The sequence below is a fragment of the Arvicola amphibius genome, chromosome 3, assembly GCF_903992535.2.
Source record: "Arvicola amphibius chromosome 3, mArvAmp1.2, whole genome shotgun sequence".
Taxonomy (NCBI): domain Eukaryota; kingdom Metazoa; phylum Chordata; class Mammalia; order Rodentia; family Cricetidae; genus Arvicola; species Arvicola amphibius.
The window spans coordinates 160,633,903-160,651,795 of record NC_052049.1 but is presented as its reverse complement, the minus strand read 5'-3'; the positions used below and the strand labels follow the sequence as shown (position 1 = coordinate 160,651,795).

General features: G+C 38.7%; 1 long non-coding RNA gene across 1 annotated transcript; it reads left to right on the top strand.

The window, feature by feature from the left end:
• Positions 1-6,130: 6,130 nt before the first annotated feature.
• On the top strand, positions 6,131-8,587 carry LOC119808887. The gene is made up of 2 exons (XR_005284575.1): positions 6,131-6,281; positions 8,469-8,587. It is a non-coding gene; the product is annotated as an uncharacterized LOC119808887 (long non-coding RNA).
• Positions 8,588-17,893: the final 9,306 nt, after the last annotated feature.

The window sequence follows — 17,893 nt, the reverse complement described above, 5'->3', positions numbered from 1 at the left end:
ACCTCTGAAGACACTAGAGATGACCCTAATATACAGATGTAATTGTAGACAAAGCAATAATATACATTAAAAAAATCTTTAAACATCGGAAGGAAGATAAGAGCAGTGGGAGCTTGCAGTATTGAGAGGGAGTGGGAATGGTGCTGGGTGGAGTGGGGGAGAGGATTTCTACAGACAGAAGTTGCTAAGCAAAAGCATCAGGGACCAGAAGATTCTGGGTAAAGTGATCTAACAAGAGGCTTGCTGAAGGGAGGAGTGATCAACAGAACTGTGTTTGCTTTTGTTTTCTAAAACTGAAGGAGGTTAAGTTAGAAGAAGGTTCGAGCCTGACTAAAGCAAGCCAGGCCAAGAATCTATTATTATTATTATTATTATTATTATTACAAATTTTCACCTCCTCCCCTCATCCCATTTCCCTCCCCCATCCCCATTTCCCTTTCCCCTCTATCTCCAGACCAAAGAGCAGTCAGAGTTCCCTGCCCTGTGGTAAGTCCAAGGTCCTTCCCCCTCGATCCAGGTCTAGGAAGGTGAGCATCCAAACAGACTAGGTTCCCACAAAGCCAGTATATGGAGTAGAATCAAAACCCAGTGTCAGTGTCATTGTCCTTGGCTTCTCAGTCATGTAAGCCACGTTCAGAGAGTCCAGTTTGATCACATGCTCCATCAGACCCAGTCCAGGTCAAGAATCTTTGTTGGAAATGAGGCTGTGGGGACACCATGGCTGAATCCTTTGCAAACCAGAGCTCTCATTTAGAGCAGAGGAGAAACTACAGTTTTGCATTTTATTTCAGTGTCTCATTATCTAGTGCTAAATATGCTCTGTGCTGTGACCTAAAACTATTTGTTCCCTTTTAACTTAGGGTTGGATTTTTTTTAAGTTTATATATTTGGATGATTAAGGAAATATATTCATTGTTGATTTTTTTCAAAGCCATCTTCACATGCTTTGGTGTAATTAATTTTCAAAAAAAAACTTGCTCTTTTTTGTTGTTGTTCTATTCATGTTTGTAGTTCACTTGTGATACAAATGCATGCTTTAACCCTTGAGCAGAGCTCAGTGGATCAACAGCAGGAAAACTGTCCTAAGATTTGTTTTAATGAAAGTCCCAGGAACCAGAGGGTATGTATTCTGTCTGACCTGGCACCAATGCATGGCTCAGACAGGACACTTTGAATAGTGGTGACTGACATGATTTAGTAAACCCATGTTAACAATTGAAGAATTTACTTATTTTTGAGATAAAGACCCACTTCTGTAGCAAGCTTTCTTTTGGACCACCAACCAGCTCCCAAATCATGCCATGCAGACCTATTAGTGATGAATGTTTGGTCTTAGCTCCTGTTTTAATTTGTTTTTCTTTATCTTTGCTTTGCCCTTGGAATTTTTTTCCTTTCTTTCATTCTGTATATCTTACTTTCCTGTTGCCTCCATGTCCGGCTGACTTGCAGCTACCTGATTTTTGGCCCCCGCCATCTCCTCTCTTTCTCACTTCTCTCTCGTGCTTGAACCTATATTTCTCCTACTTATTCTTCCTGCCTGTCAGTCCTGCCCATCCCTCAACTGCCTAGCTACTGACCATTTAGCGTTTTATTAGACCAATCAGGTTCCTTAGGCAGGCAAGGTGAAACAGCAGCACAACTTTGCATAATTAACAAATGCATCATAAACAAATATAACACATCTTTGTTTAGCTAAAGTAATATTCCATTACATTTCCCCCTTTTTGTCTAAACAAAAAGGCAGGTTTTTAGCTTTATCATAGTAAGACTGTATACAACAAAAACAATTATCAAGGAAAAATTGTATTTATAATATTGAGTTCATTTGTATTTGACAAACACAGAGAAAATACTCCATTATTTATCCTACCTTGATGAATCTAAAGTTTTGCACATAATTTACCTTCTTTCATAACTAAGGAAAACTGTAATTGTAACTATCCAGTCTTCAACTCTGTCAAAGACCACAAAGGATAGAATACTATCAGAGTAAACATAAAGACACTTCCAAAACTATAGAAATGACAGATATCTAACTGCCTGGACAGTCACCCAAGTTCCTCTGCAATTTTAGGGCATCCATGGGGCAACCATCTTCTACTTTCATGTCTAGACTATCTGGAAGATTTTTCTATGAATCAGGAACGTTGAAGCCATGTCCTGTCTTGTTTTGTAAAAGTTCAGAAGCTGCTTTCCTTTGTGTCCTGCAGGTCCAGTTTGGATGGTATACTGTTTGAAGTCAAGGCAAAGACAGTTTCTTGCCCAAATGGTTAACTTTGCCACATTGAAAGCAAACTCTATATGGAGGATCTTTGATTATCACCATCCTTTCTGAAGTAAATTGACATTTCCAGAAATAAACGTGTCTCACTGTCATGAAAAGTCTCAAGTTATTAAAGTTATTTTAAAAATCTTAAATGCCATATTCTATAGGTCTTTGAAGTATTTGAAGATCATTTATCTATCTAAAATATATCTGTTTAACCTTGAAAACATACCTAATATCACTACAAGTTTGATTTTTATAGATGACTGATTACTAACCTACATTTCTTAATTATACATTACAGTTTAAAATGAATCACATAGGTACAATACCCTAACAAGAATGGAAACATACATACAGTATAACAAATATAATTTTAAATTTGTATCAATATTCAATGTAAAATATTTGAGGTTAGTAGTTGTCTTTTTAATCCTATATTTCTATATTCCTCCTAAATAATGACAGACATTCATAATACATTAAATAACCAAACCACTTCACCTCTTGGGAATGTGGGTGTTGTGTTCTTTAGATTGCTCCTATTGTTTGTGGATGAAGGCATTTTTTTCTTTTTTTTTTTTTTTGGTTTTTTGAGACAGGGTTTCTCTGCAGCTTTTTTAGAGCCTGTCCTGGAGCTAGCTCTTGTAGACCAGGCTGGCCTCGAACTCACAGAGATCCACCTGCCTCTGCCTCCCAAGTGCTGGGATTAAAGGCGTGCGCTACCACCGCCCGGCTGGATGAAGACATTTTTAAGGGACCCTGAGAAAATTGAGATAATGGTCAAGTCCTGGAAAAACTTGTAACATTCATTGTCCAGTCTCAGAACTGTTCCATTGCAGTGGAATTAGTGTAAACATCACCTGTCTTATGGTCTTTCTTGCCTTATTTTTTATGTCTGTACCAAGATTTTCAGGAAGTTTCCCACAATCAAACATAATATCTATTAATCTTGAAGGAATCCACAGTTTTTTGTTTCCATAGGAAACAGAAAACATGTCTTTCTTTATTATTATTATTATTATTATTATTATTATTACTAAAAATTTCCACCTCCTTCCCACCTCCCATTTTCCTCTCCCTCCCTCCACTCCCCTCCCCCTCCCTTTCCAGTCCAAGGAGCAGTCAGGGTTCCCTGCCTTGGGGGAAGTCCAAGGTCCTCCCCCCCTCCATCCAGGTCCAGGAAGGTGTGCATCTAAACAGACTAGGCTCCCTCAAAGCCAGTTCATGCGGTAGGATCAAAACCCAGTGCTATTGTCCTTGGCTTCTCAGTCAGCCCTCATTGTCTGCCATGTTCAGAGGGTCCAGTTTGATCCCATGCTTTTTCAGTCCCATTTGAGCTGGCCTTGGTGAGCTCCCATTAGACTAGCCCCACAGTCTCAGTGGGTGGGCGCACTCCTCGCTGTCCTGACTTCCTTCTTTCTTAATGTATTACATTTTCTGACTTTCATTTTTAAAGTTAAGACACTCATAAAGTAGCTAGGTTGGTTTAATTTGGCAGTCCCTCTTATAATGCCATATCTCTCAGCAGCTGTTGTTGGCTCATCAACATTAAAAAAATTCAAAGTGAACATAATACCATACAGGATCCAGACTCCCTTTGTGTTTCCTATCTTTACATGGCTTTCTTCTTTTATATTACTTTAGTATCTTTTAAAAGACTTTATTATTTTTAAACTATTTAATTTTTCCTATGACTGTCTATACACATTTTTTTTTCTTTCTTAACTGTACACACATTTTTAAGCATATTGTAACTTGTTTACAGTGTTTTTTCAATCTTGGCCTGTCTTTACTGCATGTCTCTAGCCTTTTCTGACTGCATAAGCCAAGCTGTAACTGAAGCCACAACTCTGCACCAAGTTCAAGTCACTTCAAACCTTCACTGTTAAGGAAAGGCAGTAGTAGTCCAAATGGAATTGAGATGGCCAGACAAGGTTCTAGATGAGAGACAGGGCCTCCTTCTTAGTAACTCATCAAGAAGATAGTAGCTGAAGAACAGGAAGCTGGGTTGTGACTGGTTGGAACCAGTACAAATTCAGCCTTTCATTTGCATGTTGTCACACCTGCTCCAGTCCAGCCCACCCCTTCCTTGATATGTATACAAGCAATTCAGACCACTTTTTGAGATAGCTTCTGGGGTCATTGGGTGGCACCTACTATGCTACTCTTTGGGACTGGAAAATTAGACCCAGGGAAAGACTTATCCTGAGTGGTCTTTTCTTGCCTACTAGATAGCAGTAACACACAGAGAAGAGACAGCAAAACCATAGCAGAGGTGCAAACAACAACAGCGGGGTAAAATTAACTGCCTCGGAGGCTGTAGTTGCAAGAGCAACAATAGAAACAAGACGGTAGATGCAGAGTTTCAGAGTCTGGACAAGCAGTAGAAACTAGGAATCCCAAACTGTAGGAACTATGGAGAACAATATGTCCATAACCCTAAGCCCAACCCCAAGTTGTCTCTTCACTCTACTCTTTCCTTTGTTGTTTAGACAAAGTCTGATATAATTCAATTTGTTTAATTTTATTTTCATTGTTTATATCTTTGAGGTTATACCCAAGCTTCTTTCTAAGACCAGTATTGCTGGGTATTCTCGTCTTTGTCTGTGGTTTCACTATATCTAAACTTAGATTTAAGTACTTAATCTCTTTTTTTTTTACTTGTGACATATATGATTGGAGATGAGTCCAATATAATCTTTAGAAAAAGATACCAGTTTCTACTACACCATTTGCTGAAGGGATTCTCTTTCTCCCATCATGCACTGTTGGCATCATTGCTCAATAGATTGACAAATACAGTGTTGACTGATAAAGTAAATGTGTGGATTAATCTTTGAGAACTCCGTGTTGCTGATCCAGCGTTGTACTTGTCTGCTTTTCTGTCTATGTCACGCATGGCATCAGCTTTATCCTTTTACTTTTTCTTTATTTTGTTTTCCAGGGTTTCTCCGTGTAATCGCTCTGGCTGTCCTATAACTTGCTGTGTAAACCAGACTGGCCACAAACTCACAGAGATCTGCCTGCCTCTGCCTTCTGAGTGCTAGGTTTAAAGATATGCACAACCACCATTGGCCAGAGGTTCACTCTTTTTTTTTTTTATCAGGATTATTTTCTCTGCTTGGCAATTTTTCTCTGTCTCTTATTGATTTTAGCCTTTAAAGACATTTCACAAAAATGTCATTAAAATTTTGATAGAGATTACACTGACTCTATAGACCACTTGAAAAGCATACATATCTTTAAAATTCAAGTTTTCTAGGACATAATAAAAATTTCAATTTATTTGAGTCACTAATGTCTTCCACTACTTTTTATAGTTTTCGTTATATGAACCTTCTTGCTTAAACTATATCCCAAATCATATTCTTTATTTGTCGGATATTATTATAAATGGGATTGTTTCCTTGATTTCTAATTTTACATGGTTCTCTGTTATTGTAAACAATTCTATTGATTTTTGATGTGGAGTCCTTATCTTGCATTTTCATTAAATTTGCTGATGAATTCAGTTTTGGTGTAATCTTTAGTGTTTTCTCAGTATAAAATTATGTCATCTATAAACAGATTTATCTCCCCCTTTGCAATTTGGAAACCTCTTATTTCTTTTACTTGCCAAAGTGCTTTGGCTAGGACTTCTAGAACTATTCTAACAGTAGTGGTGAGAGCAGCATCCTTGCATATTTATTGTGTTGATGATTTAACTTTAATCTTCAAGATCCTATTATGTTCTATGACTGGATATTTGCTAGTATTAAGAGAAAATAGCTTAATCTATAATTATGGAAAAGGATGCAAACTTAATTATGGTAAAACTGTGGAAATAGCCATTGTTTCTTTCTCTATTTTTTCCAGGACAGAATCGTAGAGATTTTAGTAAAAATAGAGGAAGAGCCAGAGACAAGGTGTGTACCTGGGGCTGTGCACCTGTTATTGGTGCTGGGAGAGAAGTCTTTCTCCTACAGTCAGGTGCCAAAACTTCATTCCAGGCTAGCTGACAGGTGAGAAACAGGTAAGCACCACCTATCATGAGTTAGACAAAGGCTTTCCGCTTCAGCATACACTGTTTATGGAACAGACACATAGCAGGTCTACTATGGTCTGACTTTAGATCTGCATAGTCTTACTAGAGTCCCCCTTGGAAAGTTAGCCTGGCTTGCTGCACTTCAGTATGCTCTTCTAGCTAAAATGTGGGGGTTGCTTTTCTAATGCTCTTTCTGGCTCCAAAGATTCATGATTCTATTTTAGAGACCAAGTCTGCATTATTTAAAATACTTGCCTATGCAGAATTGACACATTCCTTGCCGAACTCTCCATTCTTAGACATCTTCCTTATTACAAATTAGGGCAAATCAGACCTCAGTTTATCCTTTGTCCTTCTTCCGTATAGTGCTTTAGAATAAGAGCTGGCAGCACTAAGCTTTCCATTCAGAGTCAGGTAGTTTTCAGGAGTTCATAACTTAGTTTACTGAGACAAGTGACATGCATAATAGAATTGCCACATATTTGTTTATGAGATCACTGTGTCCGCCAGCTTAGTTCAAAATGAACAGAGTCGGACCACATTCTACCACCTCTGCAAAATGGAAAGTGCTTTTGCTGCTGTTTGGATTTTCTGTGTTCTGGCACACAACTGTGAGACTGACAAAATTTTGTGCACACCCAGCAATAGATCCGGCCTTAAAAAAATAAAAATAAACCAAAAAGAGTAACTGTTGGTGTCAGTGGTTCCTGACAGACAATGTGTTAGAAGTTTTCAACAGCATGAGGAAAGTTGGCTTTTGCAGGCCTCCCTTGGAATTCTCCTTTAGATAATTATTAGAATGAAATGACTTTGTGTAATGTATTAGCTCATATAAATACCATATCAACTTCTAATTTTTTTCTGATCCATAACTACTTAAAAGATACATTCCTCGTGGTCATGAGGAAGGGAGAATGCAAGACTGGGGTCAGAGTGCTCACTTATGAATCAATTGTAGTTAAATAATACAGCTAAGAAATCGTGAGAACCTAAATGAAGATGGATCCACAGTAACGTGGGAATGGTCTTAAGAAATCTTACACAACCCTGAGCTGAAAGCCTTAAACTGGATGACAAGGTGAAATCCAGTAGCGTTTGATCTCTTGGCTTGGGTGACTGGTGAATGGGGGTAGCAGCAAATATTGTTATGGAAAGATGGTGAAGTTTGTTAGGAAAATGACATATGAACTTATTGAGGTCTCAGCAATTTGCCATGTCTGAGATAAGATCATACATTGCTTAGCAACAGGGATATGTTCTGAGAAATGCACCTTCAGGCAATTTTATTATTGTATAAACATCCAAAGAGTTCACTTATACAGTTCTAAATGGTGTTGATTAGGTATTGTACCATAGCCTCTTTATGCCACCAAAATACCCAACTAGCAGGGGTTCTATAAGGCTCCTAACAGTGTGACAGGCAATACTTTTTTCTGTAAACATTTTAAATACATATTTATGGTGTGTGTGAGTGTATGTGTGTGTGTGTACCCACACATACATGTGATAGTCAAAGGCCATGCTATTGAAATAAGAAGAGATATACTCTAAAATACTTATAAAATTAATATAGTAAATACATAAACTAGTAGCATAGTAATTTATTTTTATTTTTAGTGTACATAATGACATATAATATGCCCATATCAATACTTTAAAAAACTATATGAGCCAAGCATAGCATAGCTACATTATAGTGTTACTAGGTGACAGGACTTTTTTCAGCCTTGTGGTAGTCTTTTGAAACTACTATCACATAGAGAGTCTGTTAATTCCTAGGAAGTTGCTCTGAAGTGCGTGACTGCGGTGAAGTGCATAGGTCTTCGTGATTTGCAAAATTAATCTTGATATTATCTCTATTGTCTAAAGCTAGGCAACTGAGCCAAAGAAGTTAATTCACTCAGCAAAGCAAATTTACAATAGTTGGCAGATTGTGTGTTCAGCCACATATATCTTGTCCTTGCTTTAAGCAGCTGGCTGAATGTTTAAAACAAGGCCATGGGGATCCTCACAGCATTCAAAGCCCCTTTCTGTGGAAAATATGTTTTGGAATGTCTTTCTCTCATCAACCAAAACCACATTTGAGAAAAACAAAGATCTGGAAGACGTTTCAAAGCTAATATGCCGCAGTCTTTCACCTGCCTCTCCCTCTCCCCGTCTTCTTTCAAACTACAGATGCTGTTTTCTAGAATCAACACACGTGCAGCAACCAGGGACTTGGAATGGATGGGATCTGGGAGCAGCCCCAATGTTTGATGATTCTACTTCCTGCTAAATAAACCAAGTCTGTTTGATGCTATGGTTCTGTGGTTCCCATTCAGGTAGGGGGCAGTGAGTTTACAATAGCGGCTGGACTCCTCTGCATTCCGGCACTGCTGGTAGCCAGATGTTCTCCTTCCCATCAGTCTCTCATCCTCAGCCTCTCCTCCACCAGCTGTATGATTTCTCTTCTCTTTAACATCATCAAATGTGCCTCAGCCCCAAACCTGGCTGCTTGGTCCCTTCTGTAGAAATATTTCACCTGTCCATCATCTGCTCCCATCTAGAGAAAGTCAGAGCTTCCACACGAAGGAGGGCTTGGGCTTGATCTAGAAGCCAACATGCCATTCATTAAACAAAGTGTTCTACAGAGATACCGTCTTCCTGCCTTGAGAACAAACCCATCCTCTCTCATGGCTACACATTCACATTCATTACTTCCCCAGTAAAAAAAAAAAAAAAAAAAAAAATCCAAGTCCTGCAATTCTACATAGAGAGACCATACACTGACTTGAGGTCAGATCATGTAGCCCATGCTTGTCTCGGACTCTTGATCTTCTGGCCCCAGCCTCCTGAGTACTAGGATGACAGGCATGAAATCACACACTTGCCTATTTTAATAAGTGTTTTCATTAATATTTTCTGCTAGCTTTGGTTCTTCTGTGCTTTAACTTTCATGTGTCCCTCTGGGATAATCTCAACCATTTCCCATATCAAGCCTCTTCATTCTGTTCTGTTCTCTACACCTTAATGTTTGGAAGCTGCTCGGAAAACTTTATAAAGAACATTTTTAATCACTGGGAAACCACATGAGAAAGAACAGCTTTTATAATATCAGAAGATAAGTGTTCCCTTATAGTTTTAGAGGCCTCGAGTCAGATCATGTCATAAAATACATAGTAAATTTAACACGATTTGAAATTTTTAGTGTAAGGCACACTGATTTCTTGGATAGAGCATCATGAAGGGTTTCACTACAAAAGAAGGCAGGCTCACCAATGCAGGCAGGCAATAATTGAACTGAATGAACCAAAGAACGGCATGTTAGGGTTAAGGTGATTAAGATAAAACTTTATTTCACTGAGAGAGATTCAACGTCTGGTGAGCAGGTAGAGAATGAGCTAGGCAATTCACCTCCGTTCCTGCAGTGGTGTCTCCTTCTCCCATGAGAACTCTATGTCCATTTGTTTGCTTTTTCATGTGAGTTTTATAATTTTATACTTTTTCAGTAATCGTAGCCTTTAGCCTCTATGCATCTCTGCCTTGTGAGCCTGTTACCAGATGAGCTCCAGCAAATGGTCTTCTGAGTGTTATGAGTGTGATCTGGCAGGGGCTGCCAGTGACAGGGAACTCTTGCTGACAATATCTCATCCCTGCTCCATTTTAATTTTTTTTGAGTTTTTAAGTTTTATTTCATTCATATAAGAGTTTTGCCTTCATGCATGTCTGTGTATCACTTATATATCTGGTGCCCATGGATCCCAGAAGAGGGTGTCATATCCTCCGGAACTGGGGTTACATATAGTTATGAGCTGCCATGTGGGCTCTGGAAATTGAACTCAAATCTTCTGGAAGAGTAACTGGTACTCTTATCCACTAAACCATCTCTCCAGGTATGTTTTTGGTCTTCAAATGCCTACTGTGGTGGAGAAGGGAAAATTTTCTACTCTATTCAACAATTGACTATATGAACTAAACCAATAAATTAACAGGGAAAATAAAACACAGGTTTATGGTGAGTTCATATGCAGTAAGCCCGCAAATGCAGTAAGCCCTCAAAGCTTAATATCATTGAGGAAAGGTGACAGGGGTGCATGTGAATAAAGGGAAAGTAAACACTGAGGAAGGTAAATGGAATGCCAACACCCTCAGAACAGGCAAGGGTCTCTCTCTGGGTCATTTTCAAGCTCTAGATTCCTTTCCTGGGTGCTACCTTCTCTGGTTCCCAGGGAGGAGTTGATGACTATTGGCTTAAAGGAATAGGGTCTTTTTGGCTTCTGAAGCCTGGTAGTGAAGCAAGTCATGGGAGACAGAGGAGAGGACTATATGACAAAGAGAGTGTCCTGTAATGTGGGCAAAAGACATTCAAGTTATGAAGCACCTTCTTACCAGTACCTTTCTGATAGGCTTTATAAGTATAGCTCTCCTTAATAGACAAGGACTTCTGTTACCAAAGGACATCTTCTCTGAGTCATTCCTTTGTCAGCAGTTTCTTCAAATAGCCTGCTCAATATATGCCAAGGAATTATATTTTGGGGTGTCATGTTCTGATCTGCTGCTGCCGTATTTTGAAGTGGGGTGTTCTGAGTCCTAGCACTACCCTGTGAAGTTCACACGTGGTGTTGAAAATAGTGGAGACTAAAATTAACCTTTGTTTTACTATAAATTAGTTGGAACCAGGTTTGTTATTCATTTAAATGGTTTCAGAGGTTTAGTCCATTACCATCATGGTGAGAAGCGTGGTGGCATGCAGGCAGACATGGTGCTTGGGAGGTAGCCAAGAGCTCTGGATATAGAACATGGATACATTTGGGTCCACAGGCAGCAGGAAGAGACATTGAGCCACTAGGCTTAACTTGAGTTTCTGAGGCATCAAAGTTCACCAAAGCTTTGTGCTTTCTTCCTGCGTCTATATTTTCAGTTCAAGTAGGAAAAGTGTGGAGATATTACCTAGTGATAAACAACAAGAAGAGGGATGGGCAGCTGTTCTAATTGGGGAATTCTACAGTGTTCCTCCACAGTATCACCCAGATGATGTTCTAAAGACACTGAACGATGTTGTCAGGCCCACTTGAGTCCCTCCCACCGCTAGAATCTTGGAGTCATAGCGTGGAGTAGATGGAAGCTTTCATTTTTTGTCAGGTTTCCAGGTGACCTAGGATTGCTGGTCTGGAGATATTGAGACCCATTGCCCTAAATCAAACAAAACATTTTCCCACTTGATCACCTGTTATTCTATTCTATGCATCTCACCTTCTTCTGAACTTATAAATAGTGGTACCTTTTGTATAAATATCCAGATAAAATCAGAAAGTGCTTCTTCTTGTCACCACAACAAAAGGCATCTTCATGTTCTCCTTCCTCACTATTTATTCCTACCTGTTGCCTGTATAATTGGGCTTTCTGTCTACACACACACACACACACACACACACACACACACACACACACCACCTTAACCTCAATGTTTCATAGGTCTAAATGTTTCCTTTGAGGATATATGTCCTTGTCTTCCCAAGATACCTTATTCTCAAAATCTAACATCTTGACTCTTTTGTTTAATGAACATTAGGCATTTAGATAGATTCTCGAGGTCTAGGAGCTAGTAATTGGCAGTGCTGGTATCTATGCTCACATCTGCCTCATTTCAAAGTCTATTATTATCCTCTCATTTCTCACCTGTGAAGGACACCAGGTCCCTTTAAGAAATAGAAAATAATTTTGATGAAGGATTTTAGATACAGCCAACAGTGATTTCATGGCTAATGATTTTACAAAATAACTAGCAACAACATCTATTGTGCTAATTCTATTAAAGGCTAATATTTAGACATTATTTTTTCTATGGATCATACCTCAGAAGTATGGCATAGCTAGCGTTATTATCCACATATTACAGGTATAAAAAATGATGCTAGGATTAAAGATAGTACCTGGGATTCAATGCCTAGTTATCATAACACCCAAATGAGTCTTAAAATTAAGCTACAATCACTTTGTATAAAGTACCTTAAATTGAGTACTTTGAAAACAACTTAATCTACTTTCTCACAGTTTACAAGAGTGAGAAGATTCAGCGTGTGGTGGAAATTTTCTTTCTGCTTCAAGGTTACACTAAGGTATTTTTGTTTTCACGTGGTGGAAGAGGATAACAGGCAGAGGGGACTCTCAACATTATTATAAGGTCACTAGTCCCATCAAAAAGGCTCAGCCCTCATGACCCAGCCACTTCATCCCATCGTTCTGACCTTTATTGTACAACATATAGCATTTAAAGGAAGGCATGTGTTCAATACACAGTGAACCCTACAAACAATGTGAGAAAGTAATAAGAACACTGGGAGGTGTTCAGGTCTAGCCTTGACTCAAACATCCATCACCAAAACTGTACTGCCTTAGCCTTCCAATTGTTTCCTAACTCCAAACATCAGAAACTTCTAGAAGATATCTGTCTTAGTTAGGGTTTCTATTGTTGTGAGGGAGACAACATTGCAATGCTTACTCTTAGGAAGGAAAACATTTAATTGAGGTGCTGGATTACAGTTTCAGAAGTTTAGTCCATTACGATCATGGTGAGAAGCATGGTGGCATGTAGGCAGACATGGTGCTTGAGAGGTAGCCAAGAGCTCTACATCTGGATCCACAGGCAACAGGAAGAGACACTGAGCCACTAGGCTTAGCTTGAGCTTCTGAGGCATCAAGGTCCACCCCAGTGACACACTTCCTCCAACAAGTGCCACTCCCTATGGGCCTATGAAGACCATTTTTTCAAACCAACACAGGCTCAAATATCTGATGTGTGAAACATGGGAGTTTAATGGCAGGTGAGGGTTTTCAGATTCCAGCTGCATGTTCTCTAATGACTTGGACTAGAAGCAATTTCATAATTTCCCCCCAAATTTCACATTATTTTTTTCAGTTCTAAGTGTGAGGATGATGAGAGAAATTTTTTACAGTGTTTCATAATAAACTTTGACTCATTAAAACCTGTAAGTTTAAAAAAAAACAAACATGCTTATAAGTAATCAAATAGTACAGTATGCAAGTGGTTAAAAATTCCACTTTTAACTTCATTTTTATTCTTCCCCTAACTGACTTTTACTTTCATATAGGTTCTTTCAAATATATGTTGAATAATTAAATGAATTCCCAAGCTTTCCTTCCATCCACACTCAGAATGTCTTACAGTGAAGAGAAAGGGAAGCAGAAACAAATGTTTTGGAGATGTAGTACTCATGCATATTTTTCGGATACATATGCCATATTTGAAGTAAGCAGTACTAAAACCCAGTCATGTTTCATCACTGGGAACATGCTAATTCATCAAAACGCTGGCGTCAGAATTTCCTGCCTGCTTGTGGATTCCCTTCTCTTCTGGGAGCAAGGCTGTGGAAGCACTTGGCAGTTTGGAAGCCTGGCCTGTTGTGGTGAAGCAGGAAAAAGGAGCAGTCCTAATGATCATGCACAGACCCTGACTCTGGACCATCTGGATTCATCCAGTGTTGAAATTCATGACCTGTATACTTTTGAGGTGTGTTTTAGTTAGGGTTTCTCTTGCTCTGAAGAGACACCATGACCACAGCAATTCTCATGAAAGAAATAAAATTAATTAGGGTGATTTACATTCTCAGAGGATTAGTCCGTTATCATCATGGTGGGATATAGCGACATGCAGGCAGACATGGTTCTGGAGAAGGAGCTGAAAATCCAACATCTTGATTCACAGGCAACTAGAAGAGGTCTAAGACACTGGGTGTATTTTGAGCACAGGAGACTACAAAGCTTGCCCCACAATGACATACTTCCTCCCACAAGGCCACACCTGCTCCAACAACAACAACAACAAAACACTTTCTAATGGTACTACCGTACAGAGCTTATGGGGTCTAATTACATTCAAAGTACCAGAACCTCTTCCTTCTATATGGTTCTAAAGCCAGAACCATGTGGTCAAAACTGTCAAGTTTGCTGCTTGCTGGGGCTAGGACATGGCCCCCTTGTTTAATTACATCTTGACAAGCTTTCGAGTTTCATTGGTTACCTTGCTTGGCTGTACAGAAACTGGATCTTTAGACTAGGCTGGTCTCATACTCAGATATCTTCCCGTCTCTGCCTGTGGAGTACTAGGATTAAAGGCATGTGCCACCACACCTTAATGTAAGCTATTCTTTAATTCTTTTCACAAGTTGGAAACTTAGCTGGGTAGGATCTTGCCCTGAGGTCACCACTTTTTTTAAAAATTTTATTTCATTTCTTAATCTGTTTACCTGCTTGAACATGGAATTTAGCTCCAATCCACTTCCTGGTGCTTCTTTTCTCCTCAAATTATACATTTTGTAATTTCCCTTTCTTATCTTGCTCCTTTTCATTATAACTCTTCATTGGAGTTATTAGTAATAGCCACATGACAGAGTCTATATTGGGCTGTTTTGAAATTTCTCTGCCAAAGGAATTAATCCAAATCTCTTCCCTTTAGTCTCATGCACACTCTTTGGACAAGGGCAAATAATAGCCACATTCTTCACAAAAAATGATCTCGAGGCAATATACTATTTTTTTCTCCTCTGTAACCTCTTCAGTCAGGCCCCCACAGTTGATCATATCACATTCAGCACCCCTGTCTTCCATGATCCTTCTAGTTTACATTCAAACTATCACAGGAGTTATGGAATTTTCCTTTGAGACTAAGGAAAGCTGTTGAAGCTAATCACGTGTCAGGGGTGTTCTTGAATGGAGGCCTAGAGAGGCCATTGTGTGAAGCTGTGCAATTGAAGCCTGGATTACCTCAAGGACCCCAAGATTTTGGAGATACCAGATCTCTGAGACAACTGCCTAGAAAAGCTGCTAACAAGGAGTGGAACCAGCCCATGAGAAAGAAGTATGTTGAATTAACCGAGTTGAAAGGAATTAGAGATCTGCAAAGTATTTTGACATCAGACATGGAGATGCAGAGATTGGTCAGCTGTTTTTCAGTCTTGCTTTGGTCCAGGATTTTCTCCCTGTGCTCCCTTCCCCACGTTTTGGAATGGTAATGTATACCCTGTTCCATTATATGTTGGAAGTATATGATCTGCTTTTTGATTCAATTTTTGCAGAAGATTACAGTTAAGAGATTACATGAATCTCAGAAGAGATTTTGAACTTTAGATTTTAAAATAAGTTTGCCACTCTATGCTAAGTCCAAGGTCCTCCCAACTCCCCCCAGGTCCAGGAAGGTGATCGACCAAGCTGAGAAGGCTCCCACAGAGCCCGTCCATGCAGAAGAATCAGAGCCCAGCGCCAATGTCCTTTGCTTCTCGGGCGGGAAGGGGGAGGAGGAGCGGAGGGAGGGGGAGGAGGAGGGAAGGAGATGGAAATTTTTAAATATAAAAAAAAATAAACCATGAGAATGAAAAAAAAATAAAATAAGTTTGAAATCAGATAGAGTATGGGGACTTTTGAAACTTGTCTAAATGCATTTTGCATTATGATATGACCACAAGTTTATGGGAGCCTAGAAGTGGAATGTCATAGTTTGAATGTAATTGGTCCCCATAAACTCATTGGGAGTGGCAATATTATGAGATGTGGCCTTGTTAAAATAGGTGTGGCCTTGCTGGAAGAAGTGTGTCACTTTTAGGGCAGGCTCTGAGGTATGCTGTAGCTATACTTAGTTCAATTTATTTCTTGTTGCCTGTGAATCAAGACGTAGCTCCTTCTCCACTCTTAGCACCTTCTCCAGCATCATGTCTGCCTACATGCTGCCACGTCTCACCATTACGATAACAGACTAAACCTCTGAAACTGTAAGCCACCTAATTAAATGTTGTCCTTTATGAGAGCTTGTGGGATCATGATGTCCCTGTTGCCTCTTTTTTGCCTCAGTTCTTCTATTTGTAAAGTTGTTATATTGAACACAGTGGGGATATAAGTCTGTTTTAAAATTCAACAGAATCCAATGCAGATCACTTTTGATTCATTGTTTTCTTCACAGATATTCATAAACACCCACATAAAACTCCGCAAATTTCAGTTACTTGATTAATAACTTTTAAATAAATGATTCTTGAATATATCCAGAATTTAGGTACCAGAAACTCAAGAATGAATTAATTTCATGGATTGATAACTATAGACAATGCAAAATGATTTTTTTTAGAAGCCAAAGTCTACCTCTCTGATTTCTACCCATTATTCCTAACTCCAAATTCTATTGCAGCTCGCCGCCACTGCAGCTGGTTTGATTTGTGGCTTCTTAGATGATTCTATCATGTATTTTTCTTTTCCCTTCTCAGTGCTAAACATTACTCAAAAATTATCCATCAGTCTGGCATTTACATTGATTATCATCTGAAACTTACAATATTTTCTTTTTAGAATTTTCCTTTCTTTAACTTTCACCCACTCATAAAATTTTAGGGTTATTTGAAAGTCCTTAGCAAAACCCCTACCTGACTAATAAGTTTTCAATCTTTACTTGACCACAATCAATTTCCTAAGGATTCATTTTTTGCAGTTTGACAGATTAATTGTAGCTTAATTATTTTTGTTTTGTAGACATTTTATTTGTTAAACTGAATAAACAATAACAAGAAAAATTTTTCTTGAGGTATTTTCCATGTTTGGCTTTTCCTTATTCTGTACACTGAAAGTGAGAAATCTGAGCAGAAAGGGGCAGGGCTGGATCTGCAGCAGAATTGACAGCACGGTTCACTTCTAGTGATGAAAACGGCAGGATGATGGTGCCAAACAGACCAAAGATTTGATACCCAGCTACACTAGAATGGTTGTGTCTTACCAAATGTTACAAATCATTTAGTGGAATTGCATGATGAAAGGTTTGTGAGAGTAAATTACTAAGAGATTGTTGCATAACACAATATGAGTTTTCATTTTCTATTCATGAATCTTGCCAGGTTATATAAACTTTTTTGACTCCAACAGACATTTTCCAGAAGCCCCTGATTATTTTCTTAACTCAAATATTTCTTCTATATCATAATATCTCAACCTGAAGAGATTGTAATATCATTCGGCTTTTAAGTAAACTTTGGTGTTCCCTATTACTTTCCTTTTTAAAATTTTATGTTTATGGCCATTTTGCATTAATGTATGCTTGTTCTCTAGGTGTTTGAAATGCTTGTGAAGAAGAAAGAGGGAAGTAGATCTCCTGGGACTGGAGTTATAGATGGGTGTGAGCTTCCATGAAGGTGTTCATTGAACCCAGGTCCTCTGGAAGAGCAGCCCATGTTCTTAATTGTTAAGTTATATCTTTGTTTTCTTTCTTAAAGACGATTTGGTTAAACAGATTGAATCTCATAGTTGATCATTTTTCTTTTTACACAGAATCCTCTGATCACTTCAGACATTAGGAAAGACTGACATACAAGAAACACTTTCCCGTCTTTGAACCTTTGCATATGCATTTGCTCTATCCTGGAATGGCTTCTAAGCTGCTTTATAATAATCTCTTAATGTTCTGTGTTCAAGTCAAATGCCTCTTCCTCCTCAACAAACAACTTTTTGATATCTCTTGTAACCTCAACATCATAAGATGCTTGTGTCTTTGTTCCCATTAACTTGACAAATGCTTCTATCTCTTAAGAGATCTAAATTGTTGTATTTTGGCTATTCACCTATGT